Genomic DNA, 14287 nt, shown 5'->3' with positions numbered 1-14287 from the left:
TACGTTTAAAATTTTCTTGTCTTGCCATATTATATAAATCTAATATCACAATAGTAATGTAATTTCTCCAGCTTTCTTTTGCTTCTAAATCAGATCAGAGAGGAGTGTTCTACAGTGAGAGAACCCAAGGGAGAGAGGAGGAGGTCAAATCTCTTGGGGAAAGCAATGCTCAATATAAGAATAACACAAGCATCAAATCCAAAAAGTAACATTCAGATCGAGTCAATAACTGATGAAATAATGAAAAGTAAGCCTCTCTTCCTACCTACAGAGTCATTAATCAAATATGTATTGGATGCCTGCTGCCGCTGCTAAGTCACTTCAGTCATGTCCGACTCTGTGCGACCCCATAGACGGCAGCCCACCAGGCTCCTCCGTCCATGGGATTTTCCAGGCAAGAGTACTGGAGTGGGGTGCCATCGCCTTCTCCGATATATATATACACACATATATATAAGCACTAGTGGTAAAGAATCTTCCTGCCAATGCAGGAAACACAGGAGATGCGGGTGCGTCTATGGACAATGTTTCATTAACATTCAGTGTATAAACTGTTTCTAGTTTTTATAATGTCATGGAATAACATTTCTGGGAAACAACAGTATCATATTTTACCTAAGATTTCACTGACTGTAAGAAATACCCCAATTGCCAAGACATCAAATGTAGGGGGAAAAAATAGCCAATGGCTAGTAACAAAATTTATCCAGGTTTCTGAGATATTAAATTTTAAAATATGCACTTGAAATCAATGGAACGTAGTAACTGAGTTGTTCATTTTTTAAATTGAAGTATAAATTATTTACAATATTTTAAGCCTACAGCATAGTGATTCAGTTATACATTTATATGTGTGTATGTATGTGTATATATATATGCATATGTATATCCTTTTTCAGATTGTTTTCCGTTATAGGTTATTACAATACACTGAGTATAGTTCCTTGTGCTATAGTAGTGTATGTGTTAATCCCAAACTCCTAATTTATCTCCACCACCCCTTCTTTCATTACCCCTTTAGTAACCATAATTTGTTTTCTATGTCTGAGTCTATTTCTGTTTTGTAAATAAGTTCATTTATATTTTTTAGATTCCACATATAAGTGATATCATATAATTGTGTTTGTCTGACTCACTTCACTTAATATAATAATATCGGTCCATCTATGTTGCTGAAAGTGGCATTACTTCATTCTTCCATTGGACTTCCCAGGTGCCACAGTGGTAAAGAATCCACCTGCCAATGCAGGAGATGCAGGAGACACAGGAGACAGGGTTTGGATCCCTGGCTTGGGAAGATACTCTGCAGTAGGAAATGGCAGCCCACTCCAGTATTCTTGCCTGGAAAATCCCATGGACAGAGGATCCTGAAGGACTACGGTCCATGGGGTCACAAAGAATTGAACATGAGATTGACTGAGCATGCTCACAATATTCCATTGTGTGTGTGTGTGTACATATAGCACATTATCTTGATCCATGCATCTGTCAATAAACATTTAGGTTGCTTCTATGTCTTGGCTATGAGTCATTTATTTCTGAAATAGCAAATGTAGAAGCAGAATATTACATGCTCCGTGCTCCACATCACACTTGCAAAGTTTTATTAACTTGTATACATTTTATGACATCCCTGATTTTCTTATTCCCCTCTTTTTGGATTCAGTCTAAGCAAATGAAATCTTGTCTAAAGTTTTTAAATTGCAGCCTTCTTAACTAAGTAGTTCTAATAATAAAAGGAATTCTGGATAGGAAAGATGCAGTGTATAAGGACTAGAATTCTGGAGCAATTTAAGAGAAGCCTTTTAAGTTGGAGATGAAAACATTTAAAAGTGTAAAATCCTGTCCTTAATTATAAAAGAAGAAATATTGAGACATCTAGGTTTTAAGGTTTAAATTGGTTGCTGGAAATTGGTTTTAATATATTATTGGTTCCCTCCTGTATTAATAATTAAATAAAAATTTTGACATATGTTCATCTTACATTATATACATCATGATTTTACTATTTTGAAAATTATACATTTGCCCTGATACCCATGTAAGCAGAACATTTAGAGCCAAGTAAACTGCATTGCTTGAGAATGGTACCTCAGTATCTACTTAAGCCAGGGCAGTTCTTTTCTTGGCTCTCACAGTGACTTGCTTGGCTCTCACAGCCACTCCATGTGGCAATAAGGCCTTAACTGTTTTGGACCTTAATGTAGGTTTTGCCCGCCTTACTGATTTTTATGTCTTATTTTTGTTTCTGTTTCAGTCATAGTTCATAATTTAATCTCATTGGTAGCAATGATTGAGACAATGTTTTTATGACCCATTCATCTACTATAGACGACTATTTTCTTATGGATGAGAGACAATAGAGAATCTTGTTTATCCACTCTTCTATGTGTGTGAAAGCAGAGCTAATCAGCTAAGAATTTAGAGCCCACTGAAAAGGTGAACAACAACTTTGAGATCTGGACTGGTAAGTTTACTTGCCTATGGCTGAAGTTACTACAGATCTGAAACTTTTAAGTTCTCAATGTGTATGTATTAAATCGAGGAAGGCTTTGACCTCTTACTGAACATTTATGAAGTACCTTCCCACTTCTGGACAGTATAAACTAATAAATCAGATTATTCCTCAGATTAAGGAACTCTGTCCTGATTGGTTTATAGAGATAAATAGGCACTTATATAAATGGATTAGTCCCCAGATTAACAGAAAAAATTTTTAATTCTAATGTTTTGCATGAGATAGACTTCAGAGGAAAACAATCATTCTGATAGAAACCACTAGCTTAGAAACATTTTTAAAAATTCATGTTCACATAGTAAGAATTTGTTCTTGAATACGAAAATGTAAAATGAAAGACAAACTTTAGGACTGTGAATTTTATTTGCCTTGGTGTGTAATACTTGAGTTGGGAGGCTGTAAACAATCACATGCGGCCGGACGAACCTATACAGGCGGGCTAGATAACCTTCAGAGGAGTTAAGCTGAAACACTGTTGTCACGCCCAGGAATTTTTATTGACTGGGAGCTGCAAGTTAACTCCTTCTCCGAGAGAAATGGTGATGGGGGAGAGCACCCCGTAAAGTCAGAGGTGTAGGTGAGAGCATAAAACAGACTCTGGTTTTGGGGTAGATGCTCAGGAACAGGGGTTTCCTGAGGCTTGATCATGCCTTTGCATATGCCAAGTCTCCTTCCTCATGACCTTTGCCATGGGCAGAGTTCCTCACGCTGGCCCCCAGCAGGTTATACCTGAATGGTCTGAATTTGGTAATAAGGAGTTCATGATCTGAGCTGCAGTCAGCTCCTGGTCTTGTTTTTGTTGACTGTATAGAGCTTCTCCATCTTTGGCTGCAAAGAATATAATCAATCTGATTTTGGTGTTGACCATCTGGTGATGTCCATGTGTAGAGTCTTCTCTTGTGTTGTTGGAAGAGGGTGTTTGCTATGACCAGTGCATTTTCTTGGCAAAACTCTATTAGTCTTTGCCCTGCTTCATTCCACAGTCCAAGGCCAAATTTGCCTGTTACTCCAGGTGTTTCTTGACTTCCTACTTTTGCATTCCAGTCCCCTATAATGAAAAGGACATTGTTTTTGGGTGTTAGTTCTAAAAGGTCTTGTAGGTCTTCATAGAACCGTTCAACTTCAGCTTCTTCAGCATTACTGGTTGGGGCATAGACTTGGATCACTGTGATATTGAATGGTTTGCCTTGGAAATGAACATAGATCATTCTGTTGTTTTTGAGACTGCATCCAAGTACTGCATTTTGGACTCTTTTTGTTGACTATGATGGCTACTCCATTTCTTCTGAGGGATTCCTGCCCACAGTAGTAGATATAATGGTCACCTGAGTTAAATTCACCCATTCCAGTCCATTTTAGTTTGCTGATTCCTAGAATGTTGACGTTCACTCTTGCCATCTCTTGTTTGACCACTTCTAATTTGCCTTGATTCATGGACCTGACATTCCAGGTTCCTATGCAATATTGCTCCTTACAGCATCAGACCTTGCTTCTATCATCAGCCACATCCACAGCTGGGTAATGTTTTTGCTTTGGCTCCTTCCTTCATTCTTTCTGGAGTTATTTCTCCACTGATCTCCAGTAGCGTGTTGGGCACCTACTGACCTGGGGAGTTCCCCTTTCAGTATCCTATTATTTTGCCTTTTCATACTGTTCATGGGGTTCTCAAGGCAAGAATACTGAAGTGGTTTGCCATTCCCTTCTCCAGTGGATCACATTCTGTCAGACCTCTCCACCATGACCCGCCTGTCTTGGGTTGCTCCACGGACATGGCTTAGTTTCACTGAGTTAGACAAAGCTGTGGTCCTAGTGTGATTAGATTGACTAGTTTTCTGTGAGTATGGTTTCAGTGTGTCTGCCCTCTGATGCCCTCTTGCAACCATCTTACTTGGATTTCTCTTACCTTGGGCATGGGGTATCTCTTCACATCTGCTCCAGCAAAGCGCAGCCACTGCTCCTTATCTTGGATGAAGGGTATCTTCTCACCACCACCCTTCTTGACCTTCAACGTGGGATAGCTCCTCTAGGCCCTCCTGAGCCTGCGCAGCCACCGGGACTTGCTTAGAAAAGTAAAAGATTCCTCTTTACCTTCTGCCTAGATAGCAGAGATTTTGTCTTACCAGAATACATTTTCTGTGTTCTATATGTTGAAATTCTGATGTCTTAATTATTTTTTAAAAAGAAAACAAAGTTTCCTCATTTGAGAAACAAAGTTCCATATAATCATGTTATGTTTTTCTGTGCTTGTTTTTATTTATTGCCCTTTGACTAAATAGGTACACAAGTGTTCTTTCTCAGGTACCTATAAGCCTATCTTAAGTAATCAGGTCATTTATGACATCTCTTGATTTTGCCTTCTCAAGGTTAAATCTTGAATCTACAAAAAGAAAACTCTCAGGATATATTTTACATCTCAATGTATATTTGAAATTTCCTGGAGGAGAAAGGTTGGGAGATTGGAAAATTAAAAACTTATTCTTTCACCTCGTAAAAAGAAAGATATTTGAAATAATTAAATTTATTTAATATGCTCCATATTTTTTATTTTACCAGCACCATACTCAGGGAGCTTATAGAAAAATTTGGTAAGTATATCAGATCAACTCAGCCTTCCATAGCTTAAAGTTGTCTAGGTAAAATGTTATTAATATAAAAAATTAAATAAAAATAATAAAATATTATTAATATAAATATGTCCAAAATTGAGAAGGCCCTGGAGCTTTGTCAATGCTCTTGTTTCTCTCAGGGGAAGTAATGGTTAGAAATAGCTATGCACTGTAAAGATTTTCACTAATTTCTATTCTGATTATTGTCTTACTATCTGATTATATTATATATATTTGATTATAACATATCTGATTATATGATTGGGTATAGTAATTAACCGTAGCTCTCTGTCTTGGTTTTTGGTATTTGATTGACTGCTTCTGTCCCCACACAAATTTATATGTTGAAATCTGAATCCCCAGTATGATGGTATTAGGAAGTGGGGCCTTGAGGTAATTAGATCAAAAGAGTAGAGTCTTCAGGAGTGGGATTAGTGCCCGTATCAAAGGGACCCCAGAGAGCTCTCTCACCCTAATTTTGCCATGTGAAGATACAAGGAGTTAGAAGTCTGCAACACAGAGAAGGCAAAAATCTTGATCTTAGACTTTCTAGCCTCTAGGACTGTGAGAAATAAATCGTTGTTTAAACCACTTGGCCCATGGTGTCAACAGAAAAAACATACAACATGAAAGCTGTGAGTTGCACTGATCAGATTGGCCACCATCAAAAAGTCTACAAACAATAAATGCTGGAGATGGTGTGGAGGAAGGGGAACCCTCTTACACTATCTGTGGAAATGCAAACTGATATAGCCACTATGGAGAACAGTGTGATTTCTTTAAAAACTGGAGGTAGAATGACCATATGACCCAGCAATCCCACTGGGTTGTATGCTAGGCATACACATCAAGGAAACCAGAACTGAAAGAGACTCATGTACCCCAATATTCATTTGCAGCACTGTTTACAATAGCTAGGACAGGGAAGCAACCTATATGTCCATCAGCAGATGAATGGATAAACTGTTTACAATAGCTAGGACAGGGAAGCAACCTATATGTCCATCAGCAGATGAATGGATAAGGGAGCTGTGGTACATGTACACAATGGAATATTACTCAGCTTTAAAAATAATGCATTTGAGTCAGTTCGAATGAGGTTGATGAAATGGGAGCCTATTATACAGAGTGAAGTAAGTCAGAAAGAAAAACACCAATACAGTATATTGTATGGAATTTATAGAATTTAGAAAGATGGTCATAATGATCCTATATGCAAGACAGGAAAAGAGACACAGACGTAAAGAATAGACTTTCGGACTCTGTAGGAAAAGGCAAGGGTGGGATGATTTGAGAGAATAGCATTGAAACATGTATATTACCATATGCAAAATAGATGACCAGTGCAAGCTTGATGCATGAAGCAGGGCACTCAAAGCTGGTGCTCTGGGACAACCTGGAGGGATGGGGTGGGGATGGAGGTCGGAGGGGGGTTCAGGATGGGGGGACACACGTGCACCCAAGGCTGATTCATGTCCGTGTATGGCAGAAACCATCACAATATTGTAAAGTAATTATTCTCCAATTAAAATAAATTAATTTTTTTTAAAAACTGTGAGTTGAATTTACTCAGTGTCTTACTGAGGACTATAGCCCAGATGACAGCCACTCAAATAACTCTGAGAAACTGTTCTGAAGAGGTAAGGAGGAAGGTCAGTATACATGTTATTTTGGTGAAAGGGGTATGTGCAACCAAGTACAGATCTCCATAGAAAACTGCTGCTAGTCAGGAGGAACAGATATCTTAGTTAATGGCTTCAGTGCTTTTCTAAGTATGAGAAGATATAAGAATCCAGGATCATAAAAAATTTCTCCTGAAAATACCTATCTATCTGAAGGTCGGTTCTGGCAGTTTTCCCAAAGCATAGAGTGCTTCATTCTGTCCTAATTCCTTTCAGGTTGTGTTGAAGGTCAGTGACTGCAGTGGCTAATAGCTTAATTCTTTTTAAAATCTTCTTTAAACATTCTTTTCAGAGAGGGAAATGAAAACCCACTCCAGTATTCTTGCCTGGAAAATTCCATGGACAGAGGAGCCTGGCAGGCTACCGTCCATGGGGTCCCAAAGTTGGACACGAATGGGCAACTTTCACCAACATTAATTTTTAATTGGATAATTGCTTTACAATGTTCTGCTGGTTTCTGTCATATATCAACGTGAATCAGCTATAGGTATACATATGTCCCCTCCCTCTTGAACCTCCCTCCAACCACCCACCCCATTCACCCCACTAGGTTGTCACAGAGCACCAGGTTGAGCTCCCTGCATGAAGCAAATTCCCACTAGGTATCTATTTTATACATTATGGTAATGTATATATGTCAATGCTGCTCATTCAATTTGTCCCACCCTCTCCTTCCCACCAGACAGATTTCACACCATACCTGCTTCCCTAGTGGGGACAATGCAGGAGACCCGGGTTTGATCCCTGGGTCTGGAAGATCCTCTGGAGAAGGAAATGGCAACTCACTCCAGTGCTCTTGCCTGGAAAATTCCATGGACAGAGGAGCCTAGTCGGCTACAGTCCATGGTGTCCCAAAGAGTCGGACACAACTGAGCGACTTCACAACTTCACTCCTTCCCACACTGTGTCTACAAGTCTATTCTCTATACCTGTGTCTCTATGCTGCTTAAAAAATGGCTTCATTCTAACAGAACTGGATGGCAAGTGACATTTCTTTAGTTGGAAACGATATTGTTGCAGTAGCCTGAATCACAACAGTTATTTGTAGATGGTTTCTGTTTTATTATGATGCTAGCTTGAAAGCTCTGTTTATAGTCCTACAGCTCAAAATTAGTTCATTCAGGAGGGGACAGTCTCAGAGCCTCATGGAAAGAATCAGGTACCTTGAACTATCAGCATATATATCAGAGAATAGTTTTGCGGGCACACATTTTCAAGTTGTCATATCTAGACAGATTTCACACCATACCAGTGAATCGAATCAGGATTTCTAGAACTCTTTTGTCTTAAAGCAGAGAGCCTCTTGAAAGTAGTTTACTGATCCAAGATCCAACAGAGCACTTATAGAAAACTTAATGGACTGATGAGAGAAATTTAATCATGGCTACTTGTTTGGAATATTATTTATGTGTGCAGCGGTTATGTTCTATTTTTATGGATATATGAGAAAACCCTTTTTAATTTTTAGGCTGTCTCTTCTTCAGTTTAGTAGACTGCTTTTATAAACTGGAATTTTATTTTATTTTATTTTATTTATTTATTTAAACTGGAATTTTAAAATGGTATCTGTTTCTCACTGTTTCCCAGGATTTAGAAACATTTACTAAATCTCCTTACATTTCATGGCAGTATTCAAAAGGAATATTTATTCCTGTTTACCAGGATATAAGTAAACAAATTGACTGTATAACTAAAGCCTTGTCTGTCTGTGTCAGTAGCTCTGTTGTGTCTGACTCTTTTGCGACCCCATGGACTATAGCCTACCAGGCTCCTCCGTTAATGGAATTCTCCAAGCAAGAATACTAGAGTGGGTTGCCATTTCCTACTTCCCAACCCAGAGATCAAATTGCCAACATCCACTTTATCATAGAAAACCCAAGGGAATTCCAAGAAAAATCTACTTCTTCTTCATTGACTATGCTAAAGCCTTTGACTGTGTGGATCACAACAAACTGTGGAAAATTCTTAAAGAGATGGGACTACCAGATCGTCTTACCTATCTCCTGAGAACCTGTATGTGGGTCAAGAAGCAACAGTGGACTAGTTCAAAATTGGAAAAGGAGTACATCAAGGCTGTATATTGTCACCCTGCTTATTTAACTTATATGCTGAGTACATCGTGTGAAATGCTGGGCTGGATGAAGCACAAGCTGGAATCAAAATTGCAGGGAAAAATATCAATAACCTCAAATATGCAGATGACACCATCCTAATGGCAGAAAGCAAAGAGGAACTAAAGAGCCTCTTGATGAAGATGAAACAGGAGAGCGAAAAAGTTGGCTTAAAAGTCAACATTCAAAAAATAAAGATCATGGCATCCAGTCCCATCACTTCATGGCAAATAGATGGGGAAAAAGTGGAAACAGTGACAGACTTTATTTTGGGGGGTTCCAAAATCACCGGTGGATGGTGACTGCAGCCACAAAATTGAAAGATGCTTGCTCCTTGGAAGGAAAGCTATGTCAAATCTAGACAGGGTATTAAAAAACAAAGACACCACTTTGCCAACAAAGGTCTGTATAGTCAAAGTTATAGTTTTTCTAGTAGTCATGTATGGATGTGAGATGTGGGCCATAAAGAAGGTTGAGCACTGAAGAACTGATGTTTTGGAATTGTGGTGCTAGAGAAGATTTGAGAAACCCTTGGACAGCAAAGAGATCAAACCAGTTAATCCTAAAGGAAATCAATCCTGAATATTCATTGGGAGGACTGATGCTGAAATTGAAGCTCCAGTACTTTGGCCACTTGATGGGAAGGGCCAACTCATTGGAGAAGACCCTGACGCATGGAAAGATTGAAGGCTGGAGGAGACAGAGTCAACAGAGGATGAGATGGTTGGATGACATCATAGACTCAATGGATATGAGTCTGAAGAAACTTTGGGAGATAGTGAAGGACAGGGAAGTCTGGCATGCTGCAGTCCATGGGGCTGCAAGGAGCTGGACAGGACTGAATGACTATCTCATGGATCCTCTGGGCATTTTCTGAACAGAAAATCTGTGATTTTCTATTGGTTGGGTTCACTCTTTTACAACTCTGTAAAGTTAAAAATTGTAGAAAATGGAGAGTTATGGAAATAAACCATGAACTACAACGGGTTTCTCCTGTAAAGAAAAAATGACGCTCTCTGTTTTTCACCGTAGAGGTTTTTAACATATTTTACACATATTAGCAAATTCTTTTAAGCATTTCCAACTGTAGATATGTCTGTTCTTAAAGTTCTCCCTTATACAATTTAACATCTTTTTAGATCTCTCATTCGTTAGTCACATGAAACCTTAAAAAAACCACTGTTGCCTATAGGGTTCAACCTTTAATCTCCAAAGAACTTATTATCTGATTACAGGGATATATTCAAATCAATGGATTTCATTCTAGAAGCCATATAAACAGTTGTTGTTGTTGTTGTTTTTCAAATCCAGAGGGGTCTTGGAACAATCTCTTCTTCCTATATGCAAATTGATTACTGTGGTAGATTCCTTAAACATTCATTAAACTTGTCATAAAAATACCAGATATTAAAAAATATATACCAGATGTTTTATAAAATTGTCTTTTCCAGAAACTGTCAAGTCACAGATGTAGGCAATCAAAAATCATACTTGTAATCTGACCTGTACTCCAGGCTGAAATGGCCCTAGCCAGTCAACATTTTTAAGTGGTGGGAAATCTAATATATAAAGTGCTAGATTTTATTTTATCTTGAGATCAAAAAAGTAGAGGAAGCTAGTCTATAGATCAAGAAAGAATGCAACATAGCAGAGAAGGTAGAACTGAGAGATAGAAAAGTACTATTTCATGGGTTCTTAAAGACGATTTCGGTTTTACTGCTGCTGCTGCTAAGTCGCTTCAGTCGTGTCCGACTCTGTGCGACCCCATAGACGGCAGCCCACCAGGCTCTGCCATCCCTGGGATTCCCCAGGCAAGAACACTGGAGTGGGTTGCCATTTCCTTCTCCAATGCATGAAAGTGAAAAGTGAAAGGGAAGTCGCTCAGTCGTGTCCGACTCTTAGCGACCCCATGGACTGCAGCCCACCAAGCTCCTCTGTCCATGGGATCTTCCAGGCAAGAGTACTGGAGTGGGGGGCCATTGCCTTCTCTTCTTCTTATATATACTACATAACTTATATACTGTGCATATTGCCTGTTCTTCCATTCCGTCCATAAAACAACCTGTAGAGCAGGATCTTTGTTTATTCATATATCAAGCGCCTAGAACAGTGCTCACTAAATTACATAATAGGTGTTAAACAAAGACCTTCTGAATGAATGAACTTTTGAATAACTCTGCCAGTTACTGAGCTAAGCACTTTATATACACTTATTTTATTTAATCACTAGGGCCACCCTGGAACACATGCATTAACCTCTTTTTATTGAGGACCATAAAGATTAAATAACTTGTCCAAAGTTACAGAATAAATGAAGTAGTATATGAAGCCAGGACTTAACCTCAATTTATATGTAGCTCTAAAGGCTCAATTTCTCAAAGCTGGGTTTGAATGGGAAGAGAACTAAGCTGCTTTAGGACCTAACTAGGTTGAAAGTACGTGGAAGAAGAGACACTGATATTGGATTTAGTATAAGGAGCAGAGGCAAATAATTAACATTTAGGGAAACTGCTTCAATTCGCTTTGCTTCTAGTCCTATGGGGACAGAAATAAACGCTAATGGTTATCAGAAGAGAAATAAGAGACCCCACAGCCTGAGCTCTATGGATGAGAAAACATGGCTTAGTATCTTTCCTCTAAATTCATTGCTATACTTATCTCAGTGGTAAACAGTGAAATACTAGCAGGGTTTTGTTTTTCCCCCTTAATGTTGTTGTTTTTTTTTTTTCATTAAAATGCTTTCTTTTTCCTAGATTCTACTGGTGTAGAAAGTATTGGTAAAATTATATATGAGAAGTATATCATCTATACACAAACATTTACCAATTTAAATCTGAGGGAAAGATACAGATTTCTGCCAGTATTACCATCCTTGGAACACAGCCACGTTCATTTGTTTACACATTGTCTATGGCTCCCTTCACACCATAACAGCGAGCTTGGGAAGCTGCAACAGAGATCATATGCCTGCAAAACTGAAAATATTTACTCTGGCACTTGGCTGCTGCTGCTGCTAAGTCACTTCAGTCGTGTCCGACTCTATGCGACCCCACAGACTGGACTATGCAGCCCACCAGGCTCCGCCGTCCCTGGGATTCTCCAGGCAAGAACACTGGAGTGGGTTGCCATTTCCTTCTCCAATGCATGAAAGTGAAAAGTGAAAGTGAAGTCGCTCAACCGTGTCCAACTCCTAGCGACCCCATGGGCTGCAGCACACCAGGCTCCTCTGTCCATGGGATTTTCCAGGCAGGAGTACTGGAGTGGCGTGCCATTGCCTTCTCCAACTCTGGCACTTTACAGAAGAAAATCACAAAACAAATATTAATAAAATATAAGTTTCTGGATTTCTTGCATCAGTTCTATCATTTTTATTGATATATTTGAAAACACATTCTCTAAATTCTAGAACAAGCTATCTAAGGTTTTTGTTCTTGTTGATCATACAACTAAAAACATCTCAACGGCTTAAGTCCAAGGAAAATATGGTCTTCAATCTACTAAACAGATATCATTAATTCAAGCAAACATATTCTAGTAGAATTAACACCCATTTACTAGTTATTAAATACTAGAAGATTTTAGTAACATTGAGGTGTCAGTCATGAAATCCTAAAAGAGTTTAGCATAAAAGTTGAGAGGAAAGAAATTTTTTGATTTATGTTTTTAGTATCTGAGTTAACAAGTTAAAGTTTAAGGAAGTGTTTGGAACAAGGAAAACAACATTCACACATTCACATACCAAACAGGCAAAAAAGCAATAATCGTACACTGTCAATTCTTTCCAATTTCTCCTTTATATATTAATTACCAAGTAGTAAAACCTGGAACATTTGCTTTTGATCTTCCAAGCAAACAAGTCTAATACATAAAAAAGCAAACTTCAAACTTATTACGCATTTTAAAATTCTGTAATCTATTTTCCCTCTCCCCATCAAAAGATTCGTTGGTTTGTAACTCACAAAAGATCACACTTTATTTCACAGAATTAAAAAGAAAAAAAACACAACTCTTCACTGTATATATACATGATATGAAAATCCTTTTTATAATACAGCCCAATATAGAAATCTTTTAAGTTCCTCAAAGGAATATTTAGATGTTCCTCATGTTTCACAAATAAAGTGATAGGTTATATATTCAGAATGACACTTAGAAAAGAATTTTAGCAAGTTAATAAAAACAAGTATAGAAACACGCTGCAAAGGAAACAGGAGAAAGACTGAGTACAACATGAGGTAAAAAACTTTTTTCTTTAAATATTTTATTTCAAGAAGTCAATTTCTACATTAAAAGATGAACCAATCCAAGACATTATTCATTAACATTTCATCAGAAGCACATAGTTCATTTAACTTAGATTTTAATAGGGCTCTCAACTTAAACATGTCTACCTACACTTTTAATATCTTTGATCTAAAACTTCCTACATAAAAAATTTAAGATATTTGTTTCCCAGAAGCTTTTCCTCAAAACAAAAAATATATTTCCACATTAACATTTTCATATTTTCTCAAAATTAAATTTGCTACATTAAGAAGTGGAAACCTACCCATGAATCATTTCTATATACTATTAAATTTTAAGCCTAAGCCTTTTCCATTTTTCTCTAAATTTCATTAAAAACAAACACTATAGTCACACACATTTTAGTAAAACAAAAATTTCTTGTCCACACTTTTGAAGGAATTAGGTTTCAAATGTTACATATAAGAAAGCACACTACTCTCTTTAAGGGTGAGAACTTTCTGTGGCAAATGACATAAGCATGATATTAGCAATGAAATTATATAAAACACTTGATTTTTAAAAATTGTATTGTAACTTTTTAATATGGGATGAAAGCAAATCTGATCACACGTCTATAATCAGACCTGTGATCTCTTTCTTAAAATATCAGTCATCAGGTAATCTCTAATAGTAAAACAATCTGCAGTATTTCAAATTGCAAAGAAATGTTTCCTACCTTGCCTTCTTCTCTTTCTACTGACTCCATTCCAGCCTTCAGATCCATGAGGCACTTCAATATACTTACATCTGTCCGTATTTCACTTACGTAACAAGTTCATTCTGGTTACTTGTGACCAAAATCTCTTAACTGATAATTATATAATCGCTTAACACATCATCAAAGGTACTTTAATATTTTCATTATATGGCTTTAGAATACAATTAAATGTCTAGAAGCTTTATGTAGGTGAATTTTTAACTTAGGTAAATGCAAATTTACATTTGGAACGTACATATTACATGTAACTTGTAATTTCAATGTTCAGTTCAGTTCAGTTGCTCAGCAGTGCCCGACTCTTTCCAACCCCATGAACCGCACCGCACCAGGTCTCCCTGTCCATCACCAACTCCCGGAGTCCACCC

This window comes from Ovis aries, chromosome 1 (genome assembly GCF_016772045.2).
Source record: "Ovis aries strain OAR_USU_Benz2616 breed Rambouillet chromosome 1, ARS-UI_Ramb_v3.0, whole genome shotgun sequence".
Lineage (NCBI taxonomy): Eukaryota > Metazoa > Chordata > Mammalia > Artiodactyla > Bovidae > Ovis > Ovis aries.
This window is presented reverse-complemented; position numbering follows the sequence as displayed.